The 6,778-nt window shown below is 46.1% G+C and overlaps 1 long non-coding RNA gene across 8 annotated transcripts in view; it reads right to left on the bottom strand.

Moving 5' to 3' along the window:
• Positions 1 to 5,911, bottom strand: part of LOC116391879 (uncharacterized) — an 81,347-nt gene extending 75,436 nt beyond the window's left edge. For all 8 annotated transcript variants that reach the window (XR_004213285.1, XR_004213292.1, XR_004213290.1 and 5 more), the window contains exon 1: positions 5,550 to 5,911. This is a non-coding gene — a long non-coding RNA (uncharacterized LOC116391879). The remainder of the gene's footprint in view (positions 1 to 5,549) is intronic.
• Positions 5,912 to 6,778: the final 867 nt, after the last annotated feature.

Genomic DNA, 6,778 nt, shown 5'->3' with positions numbered 1-6,778 from the left:
CCCCCCCCCCCCCCCCCCCCGGAGAGAGCGCCCACCTCCTGACCTCCTCCGACAGGGGGGGTCAAAGGGAATTTAACACAAGGGTCCCACATTCCTCCAAGGTGATAATTGATGTAGCTGCTGGCAGGGGGTCACCAGGCGCAGGGTAAACAAGCAATGACTGTCTATACCCCCCACCCCATTCCCGCCCCTTCTAAACAGTATGCATGGCTGTGACCAGACTAGATTATGCCATCAAGCCTGGTGTGACAGCGGTGTCACCCATTACAGGGAACCGGGTTTTCTTGGTGTCTGAGGACCCAGGTGTTTCAGTTGACTATAACTAAACCATCAGCCAGACAAGCCCCTTCACACATACTGTCAACGACACGCTGGAGGCTAAAGGCTAGCTGCATCTCATAGACTGTTAGGTAAGTGGAAGATCCACTAAGAACAACAGCTCAGTAATAGACACAGAAAAAGAAAGCGCTGCAGCTTAATCACACCTCTCCATCTTCTCTACAGCGATGCAAACCTGGGAGCAGGTAAAGAGAGAGTGATGGATGGAAGCAGGTTACTAGCGAGGTCTACTTTGCTCCATCTTCCCCTCTGCGTCTGTTTCCCTCTCCTGCCCTCTGTTGCATGGGCCTAGCCCTCATTACCAATATGTCACTGTTTTATCAGAAGAGGCAGACTTTTTTATTTATAGGCGCCACTCTGCACCTGCTGTTCAATTAAAAAAAAAAAATTCTGCTTTAGCACAAAATAAACGAAAAAACAACTTTCAGGCTGGTAATGTTTTGTTTATCTTATCGTCCACAAACCTCATCAAAGTTAAAGTCATCAATTCTGTGTTGCCAAAGCCCCGATATATCTTATTCCTCTGTGCCATGGACCGCCATTGTTGCCCTGAAACTATTAAAAACACATCAATGTGCCACACTATTGCCCTGGGTTATATGCATGATTACGCTGAACATGGGCACTGTAGTTTATTTTGAGTCCCACACACACCGTCCTGCTGCTGTAAATACACTAAATGTGTATTAAATCATGTCTGAAAATGGTCCCCAACAAAGGCACAGTTTCCTCCTGTTTGAGTAGTGTTTGCTCAAAATTACAGAGCCCAGTTATTTCAGGGAATTCCCTCGCATTGAAAAGAAAAATTAAATATATATTTGTGATTCCTGTTAAAAGATTTACAGTCAGAAAGAATGGGCTTGACACATTGTTGTAGGTTTTGGTCTTTTCATTGTGTTTGTTGACAATAACAAAAATACACATTTTGTTATTTGACAACATGATTCAAAGAACATCAATGAACATTTTTATTCGACGTTAAGGCAGAATATTATTCATGCAAAATGATTAAAAAGAGATGATATATGCGCTGGTGTCCTGTGCGTTGTTAGCGGTGGTTAGCTTTGATAAGGGGAGGGCCTGGCAGTGCGGTTATTTCCTGGTCTCTGCCCACATGTGGTCCCCCCCCCCCAGCCACACACAAAGGCTTGGGGAGGTTATAAAAGCCGAGGGGGTGATTAAGAAGCAGGAATAATGGCCTCCACAAAACTAGGAATGTGTTTAACTGCTACAGCAGCTCCAGAATAGTTCTAAATCGGACTGCCGCCTTTCATATCAGGAATTATTCTCCTGCTCTTGAGCATTGAACGTTACGGGGGTTTTAACATGCATTTTCAAAAGGAATTGGCCCTGGGAAAACGTGAGAGGCATAGGCAGGATGTTCTGCAGGGTTATGATTTATGTCTGAGGGTGACCCGGGAGGATTCAGGTTGGGTATATCTACAGCTAGGCCGACCTACCCACCAGTTCTGCATTGTTGGAGTTTGGCGGATCCTTCTAAATCCAGGATTAGAAAAGTCAAATATACAAACACCTTCACCTCGCCTCTCTTTCTCACATACAGAGACACCGAGAAGCAGGAGAGATAGAAAGAGTTGGCTGCTACCTGCCTGCTAAGCATGCCCAAACCCCAAACCCCATCACTTTCCTCATTACTGGAGCTTCATGGCTTTTTAGGGCTCTGTGCTTTATCTGGGATTTCACATTTCCCAGCCTGCCACTTGACATGGCTCACCCAGCTGCCAGCAATCAAGTAGCAGAGGGCAAGCTGAGTCTTCAGGCTGCACCTTGATTTGGGAATTGCACATCACAGCCACTGGCCCCGCTAAGCTTCGGTAATTACAGGCCACACATCCCATCATGCCTCCAACCCATTTCTACCCCACATCATACACTGACCTGGCATAATGGGTGGAGGGGAAGGGGGTGCACACAGGGAGATAGAGACGGTCACGGGTCAGGGGTGGATTCTAAGGATGTGGATCTGCGCCTCAAAAGGCATAAAGTGTGACAGTGTTGGAAAAAGGGGTTGAGAATATACTCCATTAAGCATCCTTACTGTCAATAGATTGTTGCGTGTATGAAACGTCCTTGTGTGTGTTTTATGCATTTCTGCACTTGCATCTACAGTACACACGTTGTATGTGTGTGTGCCTAATTGAGAGGTAAGCAAAGAAAGTTGCCTTTAAAGTTGACAATAAATATCCTGCCTGTAATGTTAAACACCTGCCCGTAAAGCCCAGAGGAATGCTAAATGAAACCAAGTTGCAGAGCCTGTCTCCTGTCTGGGGTCTCAAGGCAAGACAGCAGGATTTGTAATAGCTGTATCCAGGATTATTGAGTTCAAGCAGAACAGCCAGGAAGCAAGAAAAAAAAAAACATGACATGGTCGGCAACACTGCTTTCCCTCCCTCTAATGGCCAGTGCAACAGCTCTGCGTTCCCCCTTTACACTAAAGAATAGTCCAGATTATTATTCAATCTAATTGCTCAGCAGAATCAATGCTACAACTTTGGGCATCAAAAACTTGTCAATCATGGCAGATTTTTTTTTTTTACCCGTCCTCTCACAGCTGAGTGATCAAAGCTCCTCCTGGAGTGGTGTATAATACTAGTGGACATATGGGTGTTTTTAAAAAAAAAATTGTGTTCCCAGTGTTCTTTGTGCGAGTGTGAGCTAGATAGAGTCAGACAGATGATTACCGCAACTCAAAACATGCCCCCCTGATCTTCTCACCCCGGTGTCACACACCCATAAAACACTCCATACACACACACACACTCATTTAAGCACACATGCCTGTACACACACAAGGATAACCATGCACACATGCACTAATGCACATACATTCACAGAGATATAGTGTCCGGGCAGGAAGAGGCTCTCGCTGTGCTTTGGAGCCTACAGGGGTGAAGGAGAGCATCTGACCCCAGAAGGCCAGAGACGCTGCCGTATGGCCTCATCTCTGGTTTCGATTCCCTAAACTCCTGACGCCTTCCTGCCACTGCACCTGTCGAGAGCCAATATACCCCCTGCCCAGACCCTTTCACCACAGAGAATATATGGCCCTGCTCCCTGGTCCAGTCTGGCTAATTTCAACTGGCCTCAAACTGGCCCCAAAACGCCACGACGGAACGGGGCGTTTAGCTGCGTTGCCACCCTGAGGCCCAGCTCAGCAGTCTTCCCTCTCTCTTGTGCCCCTCCATTCCTCAACAAGGGCCAGATAAGGCTGACCGAGCACAGGCATTTACTTCCAGAGTCACAGGCCGCCCCATTCAGCCCAGAGATTAAGCACTGCTGTCTACACGCAAGCTATCACTCCAGACAGACAGGCAACAGCAGCGTGAGTTATATACACCAGTAATCCCATAGGCCGCTGCACACATGTGCCAAACCTATACAGTAGCAGCACCACTGTACAGCTCATGCATCATTTCACATTGCAGAAGACTCGCTTAGAGCCAATTAAAGACCTTCAATAGCTTCAAGTTTGAGTAGAAGTTCTTCAACTTAGCTTTACTGTCATCTCACAATAGGGAAATTCATTGACGTGAAAAGCAGAGGGGCTCAGGTGCAAAGAAGAGTTACATGGCCCCACTACAAGTGCCTTTAGAAACTACTTCAAATACCAGTGCCCTCACAGTGTGCACAAACAGAAGATGTACTCGTTACTGTCCTTGCAAACAGCTATTAGCACTGAAATGTAGCATGGTTTTACAGTAAGACATCAACTCAATATATCTGTGGAAGCACGAGTTGTAGGAGCCACTCCATGTTTATTGTTGGCATATCAGATTTTGATTAGATATATCTATTTTTTTTTTTTTGGGACACTTGGAGGTGGTCATTAGATGCACAGGGTTGTAAATGTGCGGGCATAGGTGACAGGAAGAGGGCACAGGTAGAGGGAGCGCACACAGTTCTTACCAGACAGACCAGAGGAACAGAGCAACGTGCAACTCCAGAATTGGAAAACCTGGAATGTTCATTCATCTCTTTGTCCAAACTACTTCAATAAACAAAGAACTAGCTGCAAATAACGAGGGGAGAATCTGTTGTCTTAAGATCATTACTACCGGTGTATAATGCCAACTGGAATAATGACACAAGAAAAGTTGAAAATGGCCATTACAGTGTTTAAGTTTACATTTAAGCTGGTTATTTAAAAAGGTGCACTGTAAGGAGAAGTCCAACATCTGCCAGTAGCGATATTAATTGGACAGGTGAATGTGTGTCTCGATAATGTCATAAATAATTACTAACTGTAAAAGGCAAACTACGATCTCTTCACTTCATGTGAGGTCCAGTCAGGACATCAGGTGGTGAGGTGATGGAAAAATCATGTCAATCTGTTTCTTCGACAGGCAGCTTTTTTTTGTGATAAGACATCTAAACTGGTGTTATGGAATCAAGACATGTAGTAGAAAACACACTTTATGTTGTACAGTGTTTAAGTTTAGTGTACATGTTTTAAGTGCAGTTGGATTATCAGTGTAGATATTATACTTATTTTAATATCATAACAAATAACTTTTTGTTGTTTTGTTTTTACCTCTACAAAAAATATTACCATGGTACTCAAATTAAAGTTGTATGCAATTCTCTAAACATCTAATGTTTAATTGTGAAATAAAAACTCTCGTGCTGCCTCTCCTCAGCAGTAGGCTGCACCTGACGTGAGGTTGGATAATAGCAGACACCACGTGACTGCAGCACATTCTGTCTGGACGCACGGCAGGGTCTCTCTCAGAGCCTCCCTGGTGAGGACGACACACGCACGCACTGGACGGATAAAAATAGACGCCATTCATGTTTCGAGAGGACGCTTGCAAAGCAACACGATAGGACTTGGTCAACTTTATCACAACCGCTCGATTTGATCAGTGGATTACTTAATAATCAGACTTAAAACAATCTGTTAATTATCTCACAATACCCGAAAGCGCAGCAGACCAGTCCTGCGCCGATTTCATTCCTCCCTCCTGCACTTGCCATTCCAGTCAAAACAGTGTTTTCTGTTGCATCGCACCACACACACACACACACCTCGCCCCCCCGGTCTCTGAAGAGCGACACCGACACAGCAACTCTTTTCGCCTCTGCTATGGACTGCGTCACCGGCTTCAGAGAGGGGCAAAGTATGGCATCATATCTGAACTTGCATGAATGAAAGTGACGGAATCAAAGCACTCAGTCAGCAGGCGACTCACTCAGCCTCCAGTGCGTCTTGTCAGTCTCGCCCGTGGGGCGCTCTCCTGCATCCTTCAATGGGCATCACTTTTGTGGAGCCGGTGCGAGGCATCCTCCTTCACAAACACCGGTCCATGGACATCCTAGACAGCCCGTCCTGCGACATATTTTTTAGTTGTTTGGACCCGTTGATGTCACTTCCTGCTCGGGCAATAGCCTTTACAAATGAGCACAAGGATGTGGAGGGGTGCTCGGGGAGCCGTAAGAGGGAATTTTCGAGGTCACGCGGCAGGCGAGTTCACGAGGTCAGGCAGAAGCGACATTTCCAGACCCAGACAAGAAGCGCGTTAAAATGACGGGACACTGGCTCATTCCATGTGCCCTATACTTTTATATAACCACTCACATCCACATCATCCTAACACCCCCCCTGCGCTGGCGAGTTTCATTTCCTGGTACGCTGTGCGCATTTACGGCTACGGTTATGCAATGATGAAGGTGGCATCATCACTTTGGCTGTTTTGACTGTGCAGCACAACCTGTGGGAATACGAAAGGCTCTCTAAAAGGAAGTTCATCACAAAGTCAGGGGACACCTGTTGAAGTCCAAATATAACATATTTTTAAAAAAGGTTTCCTGTTCTTATTCGGTTTAAAACAAGCTCGCGGCCTTTTTGGACTTTATTACTGCTGAGTTTAAGCTTTAAGCCACTCATTGCTTTAAAAGGGTCTGTGCCTCCTTTGACACACATTCAAACAGCCTGGAAGAGTCATAATGAGGACACACATATTATACTCTTGATGCCTGAGGAAGACTGATTGCTGTTGTCTGATGAGAGTTCGGCCCACTGAGGTGATCTGCAGGACGGGTGATGGAAGGACGGGTGATGGAAGCACGTCCGAGAGTCGACTCCTGCTAAGAGTGCTATCCTCTTTCCTCGCCCGGGATCAGGTCTCTCCTCTTTAACTTTGAACCCAGGCCCATGCAGCCCATCTCTGATCTACAGAGGGTCTCCGCGTTACCCCCTGTCCCCTCGCAGGCCCCCGTGATAGATGATGCTTCGTACATCATGGAGACAAAAGCCTACTGCTCCTTGAATGTGGGAAATGTGCATTTCAACTTTTTTTTCATTGTTAATTTCTTAACAATGCACAATATTTCAATTTCCTGCCCAGGAAGTGGAATTTAAGGGGGTGAGTGAAGTTCAGGGGCACAGTGTGGTGCCTGCAACTCACAACCAGCCCCCAGC

The sequence above is a fragment of the Anarrhichthys ocellatus genome, unplaced genomic scaffold (assembly GCF_004355925.1).
Source record: "Anarrhichthys ocellatus isolate YVR2014 unplaced genomic scaffold, GSC_Weel_1.0 scaffold27, whole genome shotgun sequence".
NCBI classification, from domain to species: domain Eukaryota; kingdom Metazoa; phylum Chordata; class Actinopteri; order Perciformes; family Anarhichadidae; genus Anarrhichthys; species Anarrhichthys ocellatus.
This window is presented reverse-complemented; position numbering and strand designations above follow the sequence as displayed.